Source organism: Neofelis nebulosa, chromosome 8 (assembly GCF_028018385.1).
Source record: "Neofelis nebulosa isolate mNeoNeb1 chromosome 8, mNeoNeb1.pri, whole genome shotgun sequence".
Taxonomy (NCBI): domain Eukaryota; kingdom Metazoa; phylum Chordata; class Mammalia; order Carnivora; family Felidae; genus Neofelis; species Neofelis nebulosa.
The window spans coordinates 117,846,642-117,866,677 of NC_080789.1; positions in this window are offsets into that span (position 1 = coordinate 117,846,642).

Consider the following 20,036-nt stretch of genomic DNA (forward strand, 5'->3'; position numbering starts at 1 on the left):
CCGACTTCGGCTCAGGTCATGATTTCGTGGTCCATGAGTTTGAGCCCCGTGTCAGGCTCTGTACTGACAGCTTTTGTTTCATTGTTAGAAGCTTATGCCTGAAATTCAAGTATTTTATATACTATAATATAAATGGAATATTAATTTCATTATACTTCCTAAATCATTATTATGTAAAAGTACAACTTCTTATTAATCCTCCCAGTCTGGGGCTTTGTATGCCTTTTCTTAATGGTGTATTTTGACAAACTGAAGTTTTTGAAGTTTTGAAATCAAATTTATCTTTTTTTTTGGCTAGTGTTTTCTGTGTCCTCCCTGAGAAGTCTTTGCCTATTCTAAGATCACAAAAAAAAAATCCATCCATGTTTTCTTCTCAAGGCTAACAGTTTAATTTTACATTTGGGTCTATGATCCTTAGATCTATATTTGTTGAGAAGTGGATAAAAGTTCATTATGTTCCCATAATAATTATCCATCCAGTTGTCCCAGCATCATTAGTAAAAAGACTACATTTTCAGCATAGGATTAATTTGGGACCTCTGTCAAAGAATCAATTGACAATTTGTGTGTGGCTCTGTTTCTGTGCATTGATCTGTTTGTCTGTTCTAAAGCCAGTGCCACAGTGCCTTGATTACTGAAGCTATATATTAACTCTTGAAGTCAGGTTGTATAATTTATCCAGCATTTTTCTTCTTTTCCAAATTGCTTTGGCTATTCTAGGTTCTTCCCATTTAGATACTCATTTTAGAATCACTTGTCAATTTACCAGAAAGCCTTCTGGGTTCATGATTGGGTTATGGTGAATCTACAGATCAATTTGGGGAAAATAGGTATCTTAGCCATTTGGAATATTCTAATCTGTGAACATGGTTTATCTCTCCATTTATTTATGTCTTCTTTAATTTCTCTCAGGAATATCTTACAGATTTAGGTAGATTTACTTCCAAATATTTTTATCTTTATGGCATTGTAAATAAATTTAAATTCCTTTTCCATTTTGCTTTTACTACTACATAAAAATACAATAGATTTTGGTATACCTACCTTATCTGTGTAACCTCGTTAGGTTCATTTATTAGTTTGTGTGGATCTTTGTAGTTTCTGTAGTAGTTTTTATATGTGCAATTATGTAAAGGTCACAGAAAGGCCATTTTATTTCTTCCAATAGAATCTTTATCTCTTACTTGGCTTACTGCTTAAAACATCCAGTAAAATGTGGGAAAACATTCTAAAGGCCACATCTCACTGCCTTGTTCCCAACTCTACGGGAAATGTTCAATATCTCATCATTAAATATGATGATTACCTGGAGATATTTCATAGTTATTTCTATCAGTTTGAGGAAGGTCCTTTCTAGTCCTAGTTTGCTGAGATGTTTTACCATGAATGGGTATTGAATTTTGTCAAATAATTTTTGTCCATCTATGAAGATTATCATGTCATTTTTTTATTTTAATCTGTGAAGGTGGCAATTTATGTTGAATGACTTTTTAATATTACACCATTTTGCATTCCTAAGATGACTTACATTTGGTCATGGCATATTATTATTTTCATATGTTGCTGTCTTTGTTTTGTTCATATTTTGTCAATGATATTTGTTCCTATGATCATGAGGGATATTGGTCTACAATTCCCTTTTCTTGTAATGTCTTCCTCAGGTTTTGATATTAGGGTTATGCTGCCTTCAGGAAATGAGCTGGAAAATATTCCTCTTCTGTTTTCTGAAATATATGACATATGGTTGATACAATTTCTTACTTAAATGTTTGGTAGAATTCACCAGTGAAATCATCTGGGCACAGAGTTTTCCTAGAAATGTTTCCTATTTAAAATTTACTTTTTTGGGGGTGGCTGGCTGGCTTAGTCAGTTGAGTGTCCAACTTCGGCTCAGGTCATGATCCCTCAGTTCGTGAGCTCAAGCCCTGCATGGGCTTGCTGCTGTCAGCATGGAGTCTCCTTTGGATCTTCTGTCCCTGTCTCTCTCTGTCCCTCCCCCACTCCTACTCACTCTCTCTCTCTCTCAAAAATAAAACATTTTAAAAAGTTTAAAAAAAAAAAAGATTCTTAGTTTAATCATCCAGTCAGCGTCTTTTCTAGTTTTCATGATACCCCATGGAACAGTGCCTCTCAACTTTTTGCCGCCACAGAGCAGGGATTTTCTTTTCACCAGTCTCCAGTAATATTCTTCTCACTTACCTTATGGCCTCTGTGGCAACCTCCTTGAGGGCCACAGGGTTGTTAATAGCAATTCCAAGGCCTTTTGCCTTTCACTAGAAGTCTCCTTAACACGTTCTACCTTATGAGGCGCCTGGGTGGCTCAGTCAGTTAAGTGTCCAACTCTTGATTTCAGCTCAGGTCATGATCTTATGGTTTGTGGGTTAAAGCCCCACATTGGGCTCTGTGGTGACAGTGCAGAACCTGCTTGGGATTCTCTCTCCCTCCCTCTCTCTCTCTGTCCCTCCCCTGCTCACTTTCTCTCTCAAAACAAATAAACTTAAAAAAAATTTTTTGTAATATTAATGAAAGTTTTTTTTAAAAAGATGTTCTAGTTTTTTCCTACTTGCTCAGTCCCAAAGTTACCTCTACATTTTTTGGGTTCTGTTATACTAGCAGTACCAATGTCTATACTAGTCCTCTATTATCCCCTAACAAATTACCCCCAAACTTAGTGGCATAAAATATAATCACATTTATTGTCTTTCATATTTTCTGTGGTTAAGGAATTGGGGAATGGCTTTGATTAGATGTACTATCTTGCAGTTCTCATGAGATTTAGTCAGAGGTCATCTGGGGACACGTGTATCTGAAGGCTTGACTGGAAATTCGAGGTGGCTAACTCATGTGGCTGGCAAGTTGGGCTGCCTATTTGGGAGAGGCCTCAGTTCCTCTACATGTGGGCCTCATCACAGGGCTGCTTGTGATGTAGCAGCTGGCTTCTCCCAGAACAAGTGATCCAATTATCCTAGCCTAGAATGTCACACAAGAGCACCTTTAATGCACCCCACTGGTCATAACAACTAATTCTAACTCAATGTGCAAGGAGACTAAAGAGTATGAATATCAGGAGGTGATGATACTTGAGAGCCATCATTGATTCTGGCTACTATTTACTATTTGTTGATTTTTACCATAGCTATGGGTCATATTTTCCTTCTTTGCATGCCTAGTAATTTTTTATTGGATGCTGGACCTTGGGAGAATATATATGTTGAGTACTAGATTTTTTGGCTTCCTTTAAATAGTACTGGACTTTGATCTGACAGGAAGTAATTTATATACCAGGTTGATCCTTTCAAGACTTGTTTTTAAGCCTTGTTATGGCAAGTCTAGAGTACTCTTTAGTCCAGGGCTAATTTTGCCATAGTATTAGGCAAAACTCTCTGGAATTCCTACTGAAAGCCCCAAGGGGTCAGTGGGGACTCTGCAGTCTGGCTGGTCAAAACTTAAACATCCCCCAGCTCTGAATGAGCTCTGGCAACTTTTTGGCATATATTTCTCTAATTCTGTTTTGCTCATGGAGTTTTATCCCATGCATGTGTGATTAAGTATTTAATAAAGGACTCCAGACAGGCTTTGCCTGACTGCATGGAAGTTCCTCCTTCAAATCTATGACTATTTAAAGACAAACTGAAGGGAACCCTGTGCACATTTCTGAAGCACTTTATTTCCATAGTTTCCTCCTCTCTGGCACTCAGCTGCACATCTTCTGGCCACCTCATTCCGCCTTAATTCGGCTTGGTCTCCTCAGCTTAGAGAAAATGCTGTGCTTTGCCTAGTTTCTCCTTCCTGAGCTGCAGTCTGGGAAATGTCCCCAAGAAGAAGGTCAGAATGGTTCTATGGTTCACCTCATAGTTCTTTTTTTCCAGAGATCACAGTTCTCCACTATTTGTTGTCCAGTTTCTGAAAATAGTGGCTCAATGCATTTTGTCCCATCATCTAGAATAAGAAGACCATCTTTCTCTCAATTATCTCATTGGAGCTGGAAATAGAAGCCTCCTATTCTTTTTCCTATTTATGTCATTCATTTTGCTATCTAAGTTTCCAGTTTGGGCTCACTCTAGTTTGTCTCCTTGAAGTAAGCTTTGAAGTAATATGGGACTTCAACATATCTGGGAAATCCCTTTTCTCTCTCTTCATAAATTAATAGCAATGTAATATTTAAAAAAAAGATCTTATAATCCCCTTGATTGGCTCTTTACACCTTCTAAAATAACAACAGAAAGACTCTGCTTTAACAATAGGTTTCCAAGGAAATTGCAAGAGAGACTGATGTATATACTATGCCAATTGCCTGGAAAGTTCAGAAAAGTTCTTCCACACAACATTTTTGTCTTCAAATTTCAAAGAATAAGTTACCACTGTAAATAATATCCTTTTATGCTGCAAATCTGCAAAATAGTATGACTCTCACCCTCCATTCTTGCCTCCCCCACCCTACTTTTTTCCTTTTCTTTTTGGAGAAAGATCTTGGGGGTGATATAGGTTAGTTTTGTTAACTAACTTTGTTAGTTAGTGTTCATCAAAGTACATGGTCATACCGTCTAAAGTTAAAGAATTTGTTCACCATATAAAAAACTACAGGGGCACTTGACTGGCACTTTACTTTACCATGGTTGGTAAAGCATATGATTAGTTGACTCAGGTTGTGAGTTCAAGTCCCACATTGGGTGCAGAGGTTACTTAAAAATTAAAAAAAGGGGCGCCTGGGTGGCGCAGTCGGTTAAGCGTCCGACTTCAGCCAGGTCACGATCTCGCGGTCCGTGAGTTCGAGCCCCGCGTCAGGCTCTGGGCTGATGGCTCGGAGCCTGGAGCCTGTTTCCGATTCTGTGTCTCCCTCTCTCTCTGCCCCTCCCCCATTCATGCTCTGTCTCTCTCTGTCCCAAAAATAAATAAAAAAAAAAAAAAAAAAAAAACGTTGAAAAAAAAAAAAAAAATTAAAAAAAAAAAATAGGGGCGCCTGAATGGCTCAGTTGGTTGAGCGTTCGACATTAGCTTAGGTCATGATTTCACAGTTCATGGGTTTGAGCCCCTCATTGAGCTCTGTGCTGACAGTTCAGAGCCTGGAGCCTGCTTCAGATTCTGTGTATCTCTCTCTCTTTGTTCCTCTGCCACTCATGCTGTCTCTCTCTCTCTCTCTCTCTCTCTCTCTCTCTCTCTCTGTCTCAAAAGTACATAAACATTTAAAAAATTTAAAAAAAATTTTTAAGTATCAGCTGAGAGTATCTAAAAAGAGAGAGAATAAATCACAACACAACTATACTTATAATGAAGAACATATGAGCATTTATAATTATTTTTATTTGATATTCAATTCATAACTGATATCTGTTATTGTTTTATATATGTGTGTGTATGTATATATATATATATATATATATATATATATACATACACACACACTTTGAAAATACCATGCAATAAAAGACTTATTATCTGATGCTGTGCAGAGCTGATATTCCTGGCAATTGTAGGTTTAAAATGATTTTACTGTTTTTCTAATATCAATAGAGAATATCAGTATTCCTTTCCTCTTTTGCATAAATAATTAAAAAGAATATATGATGTTCTATGAAAATAAAAAGGCTTTAAGAATTCTAAAGTTCAAGATTTTCTCGAGGGCATCTGACCTGAATCACACACTGGAATTACTGTAGGTCTCATCATCTTCACACTTCCTGGATGATGCCTTGAGACACAATCCTTCGGCCCAGAATTTCTTCAAGAAGCAGGGCATGGATTGGCAAAAGGAGTCAGAATCCAGGAAGAGCCATTAAAACCACATTTCTTGTTAGCCATTTTGGTCCTGATAGGAAGAACAGTCTCACAGATCACCTTACGAAAAGAGGGAGGGTAGAAAAGAGGTAGATGTTAACACTTCTTTCTTTTTGACAACAGTAATAATAAGCCTCCGTTCTGGTGTTAAAAGTGTGCCATCAGTTCTCTCACTTCACAAGTACTTTTAGAGCATTTGCATTGTGGCACACACTCCTCTGGGCACAGACTATAAAGCAAGGTACGAAATAAACAGAAGTCGCTAGCCCCATGGAATTTACGTACTAGTGGCTGAGGAAGAAAACATACAAGACAGTAAATTAGGAGGTGATCATCATCATGGAGAAACCTCACAGCAATTACCATGAAGTCCAGCAAAATAACGTGAGACCTCATCACTAAATAAGAATGTGTGTGTACTTGCACCCACAAGTTAGTGTCCATGCATGTATACACATGTGTTGGTGGGCGGGGCAGGAAATTGCCACAGTGGTACATAACCAAACTAGGCTGATTCTTATAAGTGTATTAACATACATTAACCTGGAAAGTAAATTTAGGTAAAGGAAGTGCAGTACTCCTACATAGTATCAATCATGATTATTGTTTTATTCCTTTTTCTAAGATGGCTTGGGATCAGCGTCAACTTTCTGGATATCAACAAGGAAATTGATTTTGAATTATAAAGTATGTACTTTATTTTAGCAGAATTTATTAGATTTAAGAGTTCACTCTAAGGTTTTTAGTAAGTAGAAAAACAATCAAATAGAACTGACATTCCAGGGGGACTCCATAATAAAAAGCCCACACCTCATTATTTTGCCATAACAAAATTCTTCACTCACTGGACACTCCAGCCAAGCCCTCAAGATCTTCAACACACTCTGGTGTGTAGAATACTCTCGTAAATGCAGGAATTGTTACATCTGTTTTATGGACGACTACCTTTTTGAAAGTAGAAGAGAAAAGGGAATTCCATAATGTGACACAACAAAATCCAACCAAAGGTACATTTTTCTCAAGTCCAGTGCAATATCTGTCCCCTAAACTTTTGTGGCAAATCAGCATGTCAGACACAACAAAGCATGTGGAGGTAGACTGACTTCAGAAATATACAAAATCCAGTATCTAGCAAGACAGAAATATAGCAAAAAAGCACTGACGTATGCTTTCAGGCAAAATAGGAGATTATGTTTTGTACAGACATGTCAAATGTCCAGAGCCTTTCTTAAGGGATTCAGAATGGTACGATTTTTTTTTCATCCTCTGTTCTAATGTTGGTCCAGCAAAATAAAACACACACTTAAAATTTCAGGTCGGCGGAGCCCATATGACGGTCAATTCATTCAAATAATAACTGTCATCAAGAAAATGATGAGGAAAATCATTAAGGTCATGATGTTAAAAGATCTTGAAAAAAATTAATAAAATGAAATAAATAAGTTTTCTTCCTCCAAAATAAAAACTATATTCCAGGTGTTAAACTGCTATGGAAATCATAAAAGAAATGTTAATAGGAAAAACACACAACTCATCAATAAAAACCTAAAGCCAACAGAATCTTGAGCCAAGAATCAATTGCAAGCCATGATAGAGCTATTGAGGTTTTTTTTAGGTCATTTATTGAAGAAACAGATATTTGGCATAGAGCTGGTCGAGCCTAAAACACCCTTAGTAGGTATGCGTAGTTTTTGAATAGATGTTACCAAGAGAGGTGCAGCCATTACTTTCTCTCTCTCTCTGTCTTTCAGTCACACACACACACACACACACACACACACACACACACACACGGGATCGCAAACCAGATTCCTAAATATATTAATCCTTTAAGGTTTTACTTTCCATTTTTCTCTTTGTATTGAGCTATTTTCCCCACGATTATTTTCTCAATAGGTAATCTCTGAGCTAGACAACTAATGAAATCATACAAATATACACCTACATACATAGACAAACACAGACTTTTTTCTCAGTTTTTGTCTTCTACACATACTGCTTATATCTCTAAAGCAGTCTTTTACGATGTTATTTATATAACAGGCCACCAGTTATCGTTCCCTCTAAAAGCGCACCTGTATCTTTCATCAACTCTAATGGAAATTCTGTGAGCACACTACTGCTTCTGGGTTCAAGAGTCAAAGAGGGGACAAGGTTTTATGAATTTTTCAGACTGCTGACCAAGAAATATAGCTCATTTCCTCCATTATCAATACTATTTCAAATGAAGGTCATAATATTTCTGGAACGGAAATTTGGTACCTTTAAAAATAAACAACTTCCTTTTATTTCAATACTCTCTCTGGAGCTTAAAAGGAAATACATTATTGATGCCTTTTGCCAACAATTTGTTAGTAATAAAATGAATAAAAAGCTAGTGCGTCACCCAATTCCTTCACCAGTAATGAATAAATCTAATCTATAATTTCAATACCCTTTGTAATAACATTTACAGATTTTCCACACAACTGATGGCTTCTCTCATCCTCACACAGACAAATATGTGCAAGACAGGCCACTGTCCCCACAGCTCTTTCTTATTTTCTTGCTGAAACGTGGTGAAATGCAGACAGTTTCAGGTGACTTCAGGAATGTTGAGAAATACTTTGTCCGTTCCCTGAGAAAAGGCTTCATTATTTCTCATACGAATTCTGCTTCCAGTTGGTTCACTTCTGTAATAGCGTTTTGAGACCAAAAACTTTTCAGCAGATTGTTTTTCTGCGGTAAATCTCTCCTTATCACATGCTGTGTTTTCCTCACTTTGTCCTCATTGCCATTCATTAGAAGGAATAGGTGATTTTGAAAGTCTCTAATCAACCATGGCTACTTGCCTCAGTTTGGCCAAGCCACCCTTATCTGACCAAAGGAAGAATCTTCAAATCACTGACGGTTGGCAGCATAAAAGCGTGCGTATGTAAGATCCAAGCTCAGCTTAGGGTATGTTGTACTGAATATTACTTTACATTCATTCTAGGATCTGTTGTGCTGGGAAAGCAGTTGCCTTTCTACTCTTACAAATGAAGTTTAGAGATCCTAGATTTGCATGTACCTGTTCAGAAATGCAAAGATGATAGCCCTGTCTGTGCCTTTTGAAAAGAGCAGAGGTAGTCATCCTACATAAGGGTGATCGTAAGGGCTTTCCTCCCTTTATCACCCTCTCTCCTGGCCATTTCCAGCCATGGATCTCAACAGACCAATGCCACTGTAGACAGAGACAGTGCCCATCACTAAGAGAAGAAATTGTTTTATCTACTGTGACACCTCGTTTCATTTCCTAAAGATCAGGAAATAAACTGGGCCTGACTCTGCAACAAATCCCCAAAGCAAAATGGCAAAACCCAAAGTGTAGGATCATGCTATGTCTATTCACAATTATGAGACACAGATCTTGACATACTTGTGTCAAGGTACGAGTCTCCCCAAGTCAGGGTTATTTATTTCAACCTATAGATGTGACATCTTGTGGTTTTTTAAATGCCAATGGATATAGCCTTTTAAATACAAATTATTATACTGAAAGTAATATCGTGAAGAAGTGAGGAATCACGTGAATAACAAAGTTTCTAAGGCAGGAGCCTGACCTCTAAGGTACAATTTGAGCCTAATTTAGACTTAGAAACCCACAGACCTGAGTTTGAGAAACACTGCATTTAAAATGCAAAGTTGTCCTTTAGATGACCATTTAGCACAAAGTTGGTCATGAAGACAAAAGAAAATGCTGGCACTGAAATTGGAGAGGGCAGTGCGGTAGAGGGTTGTGTCTGGTCTTTGTTTTCTCCTCTCCTCTGCTCCTCCCCCACCCCCATCCTGCTGCTGGCTCCAAGAAGGGGCAAAATCACATTAATTGTCAGCTTTCCCTTGGATCTCATTGGCGGGGTGTTTGTATCCCCCCAACGCAGATACTCTTCCAGCTGGCTTCTTTTAAAATCCCTTTTGTGGTTCACTCCACACAAACTCCTACTGAGGTCGTCCCCTGCCCTCCAGGGAGGGACCTGTCTAGCACACTCAAGCATAGCTCCTCTGTTCAATAGCCACTGATCCATGAAATCGCATATCCTTCCTTCCCAAATGGTATGTTTTTCTGCTGCCCTTCCTCTTTACCGTTTTAACAGATAACTCCTGGCAAAGTCCTGCCTTTAGAATTCTTTTTTCTTCTGCTATAGAAATTCTTAAGACAAAAGTCATGCGCTAGTCTCTCCACCAAAAGAAGAGGCCACTCACATACTCATATACACTCATATGTACGTATTCCCAAGGCATGTCAAAGAAGACTTGAGAAATCTTTATGCTCTTTAGGCTGTTGGAAATGACAGTCACTGAACTTTATGGATGCAGTAAAGATTCAATCACCTACTGTTCTCAGCTGAAATTCTGTGAGAACAGGAAAAGCCCCACTCCTATCTTGTTTTACGTGTCTGTAAGTGATTGTAAAACAAAAACAAGACCTGGATTCTTCATGCATAAAGCATTCACTGATATAGAGGAAAAACCATTGGACAAGCAAGAAAATCACAGCTCACATACTGTCTCCATTTCTCTCCAGCTGTGCACCTGGATAAAGGAACTTTACCTCGGTACACTTCCAGTTACTTTGCTATAAAATGAAAACCATACATACACATACACCTAGAATATCTGGAACAGAACATCCAGACTTTTTAGGACAATTCCTCCCTTATCATTAAATCCAATGCTAAGAATTATAACATTTTCTGAGAAAGCAATCACTAAATGATCACCTCCTTAAATGCAGGGACCCTGTCTCGTTTACGTTTCTATAACAAGTGCTCAAATGTTAATCAAATGGATATATTTTTGAATAAACTCAAAATGGAAGAAATCTTTAAGATGGCAAGGATGTGAGTGACACCCAAATAGGTCTATGTCTTAATCCCCAGAACTTGCCCATATGTTTGTTATGTTGTGTACAAAAAGGGAATTAAGGTGGCAGATGGAATTAAGATTGCTAATCAGATGACCTTAAAATGGGGACAGTAACCTGGATTATCCAAGTGGGCCCAATGTAACTCCCAAGTTCTCTTTTTTTCCTTCATTTTTTTCTAAAGTTTGTTTCTTTATTTTGAGAGAGAGGGAGGGAGAGAGTGCACGCACAACTAGCGGGCATGCTGTGGGGGAGGGGGTTAGGGGCAGGGAGGGACAGAAAGAGAGGCAGAGAGAGAATTCCAAGCAGGCTCTGCACTGCCAGCGCAGAGCCCGATGTGGAGCTCCATCTCACAAAACCGTGAGATCCTGACCTGAGCCACAATCAAGGGTCAGATGCTTAACCGAATGAACTGCCCAGGCTCCCCACCAATGTCATCTCCAAGTTCTTAAAAGTGATCAGACCATGACAGGCTGAGAAATGTTTCAGCATTTGGCATTCCACAATTTTTCTTTCATCTGTTAAGTGAAATTGATGAAAATGGTTGATTTTCACTTTTATTCCTGAAGCCCGGCACTATTAGATTCTGTTCCATGATGGGGACAGTTTGTACATATATGCACGCAGCAGTAGAAGGAAACTGAAGCGCAAGCTGCTTTACCAAGTTCTTGGCTTCACATATACAAACGTGATTGTATGTGTGTGCGTGTCCAGCAAAATGTGTGTCTACCCAGTCAACCTGTGAGGAGGACTAGCCTGCGGCCCCGTGTTTCTATCTTTCCTCTCTGCGATACTTGGCATGCCTCTCATCTGCAGACTAGTTCTCATGTCACAAGCTGGCTGCAGCCTTCTCAGGAACACATTCAGACACAACTGCATTGAGAAGGAAAGCGACTGCTTATCCATGTGCCTCTTATAACGAGTGAAGAGCCTTTTCCCCAAGAACCAAAGACTTCTCACGTCTCACTGGGCACAAATGCAGTGACATGCCCACATCCGATTCAATAACTGACCAGCAAAATTGGATCGCAACAACTGGCTTAGATCAATTAGAATTTATTCCCCGGGACGTGGATAGTATGATCTTTCTCAAGTCACATGAGTTAGGACCACACACTGCAATGAAAGGGCTCTACATCAAGAGAAAAGGTAGGAATGGCTTTTAGGTAGGCAAACAAGATTTTTTTTTTCTGGTAACACTCCTTGAAACTTCAACATGCTTCCCAATGTGTAGGGAAGAAAACCAACTGCTCATATCCATAGCCGATCTTAGATCATGTTAACTATCCCATAATGGTAGCCCATCCCAGGAATAGTGTGAGACTTCATCTGAAAGTGTCTAAATTAACTTATTCCATTTAGTCTGTTTTTTTTCTTTGGCTATACAGGAGAGAAAGTGGAAGCAACAATTGATACTTGAGAAATTGGGCTATTATACCCACAAACTCCTCTAAAAGGACATTCACAGTAGCTGGCCACACTCCCTTTCGTGTTTGCCCATCACAATTTCTGCTGGTCATTTCACAATGACACTCAAGACAGACCAAACTGAACAATAATGACATGCAGCTTTCTTTTAGATAGAAAAAATATGTTGTAAAGTAATATAAGCCATCTTTCATCTAATAAATACTGAGCTCCTTTTATATTCTCTTGTTTGAGACTACAGTAATAATAATTGGCAAAAAACAGACCTAAACCACTACCTCGTGGAGCTGGAGTCCAGTAGGGAAGACAGGCATTACTGGCTAACAACAGTAATAAAAACAAACGTCAAATTGTCAGTGATAAAGACCAAGAAAGAGAGATGCAGTGAGGTCCAGGAAGGCAGACTCAAGGAGGTGAAGCTTAAGCCTGTATTGTGGGTAGAGAGAAGCCACCTTGGTAAGCAGTGTTGGGTTAGAAGAGTGACCCAGAAAGAAGGAACAGCATGTGAGAAGGCTCTGTGGCAAGAGAGACACTGGCTAGAGAGGTTGTGCAGGGGAATTTCTGAAATGTCTTATCTAAGGAGTGGTATCAGATTTATATTTGAAAGGGTTATTCTGCCAGGGTAAAGTTCGGATGGCATGCAAGAAGGCCACTTTTAAGGCCAAGGTAATACACCACATAAAAAAAAAATGGTACTCCCTCAGATTAGGGTAGAAACTGACAGAAGAATTCAAAAGATTTTCAGGAGGTAAAAATTTCAGAATTCAGTGATACATAGGATGAGAGATAAGCTAGCACGTTCAGTGATCGGTGGTACCAGTCAGTGAAAAGGGAACGTACAAATAGGACTTGGGGCAGTCAGGGGGGACATCCAAAATACATAAAGATCTCATATAACTCAATAATAAAACAAAACAAGAAATAGTCTGATTTTAAAATGAACAGAGGCACTGAATAGACATTTTTCCAAAGAAGACATACAGGTGACCAACAGGTACATGAAAAGAAGTTCAACACCACTTATCACTAGGGAAATGCAAGTCAAAGCCACAGTGAGAAACCTATCATCTCACATCTGTTAGAATGGCTATGAACAAGAAGACAAGAGACAAAAAAGGTTAGGGAGGATGTGGAGAAAAGGGAACCCCTGTGTACTGTTGGTGGGAATGTACATTGATGCAGTCGCTGTGGAAAACAGTATGCATTTGTCATTCTGCATTAAAATTAAAAATTAAAAATAGAACTACCATATGACCCAGTAATTCCACTTCTGGGTATTTATCTGAAGAAAACAAGAACAGTAATTTGAAAAGATAGATGCACCCCCTTGTTTATTGAAGCATTATTTATAATAGCTGAGATATGGAAACAACCTAAGTATCCATTAATGGATGAGTAGATGAAGAAAATGTGGTATAAGTATAAAATGGAAAATTATTCAGCCATAAAAAGGAACAAACCTTTCCCTCTGCCATGACAGATGAGACTTGAGGGCACTATGCTAAGTGAAATAAGTCAGAGAAAGACAAATACTGCATGATCTCACTTATATGTGAAATCTAAAAACTGGTGACTTCAGCGACAAGTATTGAGAATACTTCTATTGAGGCAGAGGCTAAATGGGAATGGATTGGGCAGTACGTGGAAGGTGAGAAAATGGATGCTGTGACTTCAAATCATCTCTGAAGAAGTTTGAGTGTGGAGGACAGAGATACAGAAGGATAGCTGGAACGGTGTATGAGAACCAAATATAGTTATTTTAATGAGGAAGTCTTTAACATATTTAAAAAGCTACCAGGAGGATTCCGTGAGTAGAGACCTAAGTTACAAGATAGAGAAGGAGTTATTAATACCATAAAGAACTGGAGAAAAGAACAGGAAGATGGAATCCAAAATACAAGTGGAGGGATTGACCACTGACAAGAGAGAAATCAAAGCTTGGGATGGTAAAAGGAGAGGCTGGTGCACTGGGAGGAACAGAGTGTGAGGAACCTGTCAGAGCCAGTGAGGTTCAAAGTGCTGGAAAGTGATGACCATGTGATCTGGAATAATGGGCGGTTGTGGTCAGAGGGTAAAATGCTGTCACTTCTGACTCTGGAGGTGAGGTTAATGGAATACGCTCTATCTCATTTCCTTAAGACCCACAAGGGGATTTACAGGCTAAAAAATTATGTTTAAAAGCCAGGCTTCTTCTTCTGCTTTTTGGTTCATAACCACTCAATCAGAACCTTTCTTTCCACCGTTTTGCTGTCAAAGTAAATGTTAAATATTCTGAGGATGCTGTCCAAAATAGCGTAGAAAATGTCAGTGTGAGACTTGCAATAAACCAGATTCGATTCTCTCAGAACTAAAGCGATCTAGTTTTCATAGTAGGTGGAAAAATGTATTATTAGTCTGTTTCCAAGATTTCCACAAGAAAAGCACAGTCATTATGTTAATATAGTGGGTTGAGCTTTTACAAAATAGACTTGGAAAGCCTAAAATATACGAGTATATAATTAATCTTTGCATTATGCTGTTGAGCTCTACAGAAGCTTCCCACACCTGGCACCAGGAATCTTCTACCCAGAAGAACTCTCCTCTTCACGTATTCATTTCCAGATTTGGTGAGAGCCATCCTCCCAGGCACTCACTACAGAACACTCATTATACTTTGTGAGATGGAACTTAATGAAAGTCAACACTAGTAGCTATATCTAGAGCTTTTGTTATCAGCATAATTATGTGACCACACGTCAGTCCAAGGCAGCATCCCCAGGCCCCACTTTGAGCACAAAGATTTTAGACTGAAGATTTCTGTTGAATGCCTCCATTCCAGGCTTCTGAGAAAGTACCATATACAGTGGGTCAAAGGAAATCCAGTCACATTTGGTGACTGGGTGGAAGAGGTACGGAGGGAGAGACAGAGAAAGGGAGAAGGAGAGGGAGAGCTATCGATTTTAGGTTAGGAGGCTCTGAGTCCAGAAATTTTTCTGAATTCAACCTGCCCACCATTAGGCTCACCCATAGAGGTAAACGGCTAAAAGGAACAAGAAATACTGGAGAGTAACAACAGGTCACATATGTAATTCTCTCCATGAGACTTTCCTCCTAAGATGAAGATCTCCAGACTTAGATCTAGTCCTCAACCATAATTACAAGCTGTGCATTTTCACTGCATTTAGTAATGTAGTTCCTACTGCATTGGGAACATTGGCCTGGGGCCATGCTGTAGTCTTGATACTTTCCTAGGAAGATCTAGTGGACACAGGTAACATTTAAAATCTGCCCATAAACCTTTTCTTTTGGTAATTGCACCTTATATGGTCCATATAATTCTTACGCAGCTGCCAGCAAGTGGGCACATAACCCAGATCAATCAATGAGGGTCCTTTATAGGAATACCAGGAGAGAGACTAATGGCTTCTGGTTTGAGGGCTGTGTATATCATGAAAATCTAGTGCTGCTGGGGCAAGCTTTCCTGGAACATGGACAGATGTGGAGGAGGAGGAGGACAATACAAAGAAAAACAGAGCCAACAGTGGAGCATCTATATGTAACTGTCTGAAGTCATTCAAGTCCTGAACTTTTAAGTTTCATGAGTTGATAAAATTCCCTTTTGCTTAAGATAGTTTGCACTGGGCTTCTATTACTTACAACCAAAAGGGATCAGACTAACGAAGAGGAGGAGAACTCGTGGTAAAGGGAGGGAGAGGAGAGGAAGTTCCCAGAACTAGAGCTAGACAACAACTTTACAACAGCATTTAGAATGGGAAGATAGCTGGTTCCCCACTGGGATCCCTTCCTTTGTCTTCCATAGGCCCAGGATGGTATGCTAAACCAGAATATGTTAACAGAGTCGGGTGGGAGCTGAGATCTCTTCCTTCTCCTTCCTCAAACACCTTCAGTATGCCTCTCACTTACAAATAGCATTGCTAGGAGAGCTTAACTCTAAGCACACCTGACATTCTTACCCTCCTTCTCATCCTGCCTGTATTCTCAGCCAACTCGTACCCTTGGGCCAGACAGGGAACTCCTGGCCAAGATCACTTTATATCTGACTTCTCCTCACATAACCCAAATTAGGTTACTCAATGCCCGTTCACTTGCAAAATGCCCAGAGACACTCCTTTCCCTCCCACTGCAATTCCAACCATGTATATTCCACCCCTGTAACCAAAGAGGCTTCCATACACCATTGTAGCATTTGCCTTGACAGCATTTGTGAATTCTCATTATGCACACACTTAAGTGGATCACAGCATTTGTATACTGAGGAAAATATAATTTAAAAATGATATGGCCCTTGTATATATTTGGGCAACATTATCTCCTCTGTAAACCTTTTGAGTAAATTATAGACCATATCTGATATTATTTATTATTCTCAATTAGATACGTTTGGACACTTTCTCATTAATCTAACCTTACTTAAATGGAACCAATCACACTTCACTCCCTCTCCTCTCTTTACCAGGACTGGACCATTAAATACCCACAATTGACAGTAATCGCACGTAATCACATTTCACCTATGCAGCCCTTTCTCTTTCTCTGGCACAAGCTATTAGTTCATCCTCTGATCCAGAAAAAAAGGAAAACTCAGAGAACACATACTGTTCTGCCCCAAATTATTTTGAGAGTGTAGTAAATAGCCAATATTGTCCCCAACTACCTCTAAAGAATGAACAAAATAACTGAGAAGGTTTAACATGGCCCAGATAAGGAAATACAATTTGACAAGCACCAAAACAATACTTCAGTAGTGACTTTTACATACGGGCTACAGTATTGGCCTTAACCACCCCACGCTATAATATTTGAAAATCTATAATTAGGCAGGAAGATTAGGGATTCTTTGTCAGAAGAGGCAGATGTTTCCAAGCTCTGAAAAGCACAAATTGCTGGTCCCATCTCCCTTAAGTTTTAAATCTTTATTATTCCTTCATTCATTTTACCGACATATATTGAGAACTAACATCAGTCACAGAGATGGATAAAACACATTCCACATAATAAGTTCACAACATAATAAGTCATACAGGTATGCGCAGAAGTATTTAATATTATTGGTCATTTTTTGAATTAAAGCATTAAAAGTCCAGGAGGTAATATCTAGCACTTAAATTATACTGAACACAGAATGGTATTCTGGAAAGGTGAGGGGGTTTTTTTGGCAGGAAGTAAGCAAGTTTGGGGACACACAGGTATGCAGAAGTCTAACTGATACCTCCACAAAATATATTCAGAAGCATATAGATCTCCTCTGCACCCAGTACTGCTTTTCCTTAGGCTCAGGGCCATGTAAGACTGTTCGAGAGTAAGATCCTGTCACCGCACCCATTCTTGTAACAGCCCCCTATTTCAGTCTGGAGATTACTCCTCCCTCAATCTAGTCCACGTACTCTGGGTGGGTTCTACCACTGCTCCACTGGTGGACCATATGTCTCAGATCCACATTCCCCTCCCCATGGAGCTTGGTTCTTGGGTGGGCATATGTGTGATTCCCAGATCTCTCAGTAAAGGGTCTTGTGTTCCCACTAGGCTTAAATCTTGAACTCATCTGAGTCTAGAACTGATGTAGTCATTTTGCCACGAAGAGGGAGACTCTAAGTCCCAGTGGCCATGATGGGGAAACTTGCATATAAAGCCAGCCCAGTGCAAGGCAGAGAAGAGGCATGGAGGGGCTGGATGTCAAGCCCTAATGATATTGAGCCCAGAATCCAACTGTCCTGGAAGCCAGGTTATCTGTGGACTTTTCAGTTGGATGAGAAAATTTCATTTCTGCTTTATGTCCTTTGGAACAGTTCTAACACTTGTAAACTAATGTGGAAACCAATTATAACAGACCTGCTTTGTCAATGCCTTCTCACCATCTTCTGGGCCCTATCCAAGGTCACCAGGGCTTAGAGTCTAACAAGGATGCCACAACTTCAAGTTGCTTTAAAAGCAACATCATAGAAAATGTGATTGTGGAATGTTTAGCCAAAATCTATTTTGTAGGCATTTTGAGAAATCCCAATTTTATTTATTGGGTAATCTACAAAAGCTAGCAGGAAGCAATTAGATACAATACACTTTGATTATTGGTCTTGGCCATCCAAACTCTTAAATGCATTAGAATTATGGTAACAAAGACAAGACATATAGCCAGATCCTGAAGCATGTAAATAGATTTCTAGTATTTATTGCTTTTTAGTAGCTGGTTTGTAGTCATAGATATGAGTTTGTATGAGAAAATACTAATAAAATTGCCAATATGAGGCTTTAAGTTTGAAACCTACTCTGTAATTTAACATTTGTGAGCAAAATTACTGCAGTGTTCCACCTTATTCATTAGTCACCCCCTCCACATTGAAGCTTTGTTGCAAGCAATGAAAATCACAAATCTTATTCTACCTACAAATTCTTATTTAATGCAGGAACTCTAAGTCTTATAATCTATGAGCCCATATTTGAGGGAAAGTTATAACCAAACATCACCCAACAGCTTGTAATCTTAGAAAAAAATGTAAAAAATGAAAAACAGCAGTGTCAAACCTTAAAAAATGGGAAAATGGTGCCATCTTGTGGTTATAAAGGAGTAAAAATAAAAATTTTATCTTCCTTTTTTCAATATTTTAAACAATCATTGCCAAAATCTGGCCCACCTTAAACAATTATTTCCCTCAGTGTTCTGAAATACCCAGATAAAGACTCTTTATTCCTCCTTTAGAATATTGTTAATGTCTAGACTTTTCCTTGACAATCAGATTCATTGCTATCTCAGCCAGGAAAATCTAATTTCCTGAGAAAATAGTTCCCATGATTATACTTTGATCTTTGAATCGGAGACAGATCTAAATCCCAAATGCTAAGGTAACGCACTCATAGAAAAAAGCTCTAAAACATTTTTTAGGCATTAACATGGTAATCAGCAAATGTCTTTGAGAGATGCTTCCAAACACCAGAAACAGCATGTGATTTGATTTTTAAGAGTCCATGAAAGTGCAGGTTGACTTCCAGAAAACATAGTGCCGTAAGAAGCGTTAAAATACTTCTTCCCAGAAATATTTGGATTGACCAAAGAAATAAGATGAGCATGAGCCGAGATATCCCAAATGCCCCACATCTTATATGCCAGACTGAAGGAAAATGCCAAGAGCTGACTCATATGCATCCTTACTTTGAATACAAAATGGTGCCAGAAGAAGCAGAAGCAGACCTTTCTCCGCATTATAAATGCAATCTGGTACATCCATGGGCACATCAGTCCTTGAAGACTAAAGGAATCTCCTCATAAGTGATAATATTTGGGTGATATGCATTTGTGCTAGCATAAAGGACCAGGATCCTAGTCTAAGTTGATATAGTAATTTAAATAGTTATGCTTAAATTTAATAATATACTTCAATAGGAAAGACATTTGTACTTTATAGGACTAGGAAGTAAATATACAAATTTGCACTACTTGCCTGGTACAATTATTGATGGGAACAGTGAGAATAGAAATAGCAGCAGACTCAGGGCACCTGGGTGGTAAGCATCTGGCTCTTGGTGTCAGCGCAAGTCAGGATCTCAAGTTTTGTGGGTTGGGTTCAAGTCCTACATTGGACTCTGAACTAACAACAGACAGGACGGAGCTTGCTTGGGATTCTCTCTCCCTCTCTCTCTGCCCCTCCCCATCTGTCTCTCTCTCTCTCTCTCTCCTTCTCTATCTCAAAAATTAAAAAGTTTACTTACATGTTAGTTATCAGGCTCACACACATAATTTAGTTGCACTAAATTCTTGGCCTTGAGACCTGGTTGAAAGTCAACTTGTAAAAACAGTAAATAATTATCCCCAGTCCAGGTGCTCTTGTCCTTTTGAATGAATCCCTTGCTTCAGAAGCACTTGTTATTGAGACGCCAATGGCCCACTGTCTGCAGAGACCCTGTAAGGCTATTAAACACCAGTGTCATTCAGAATAAAACTGTAATAATCCAAATTCTA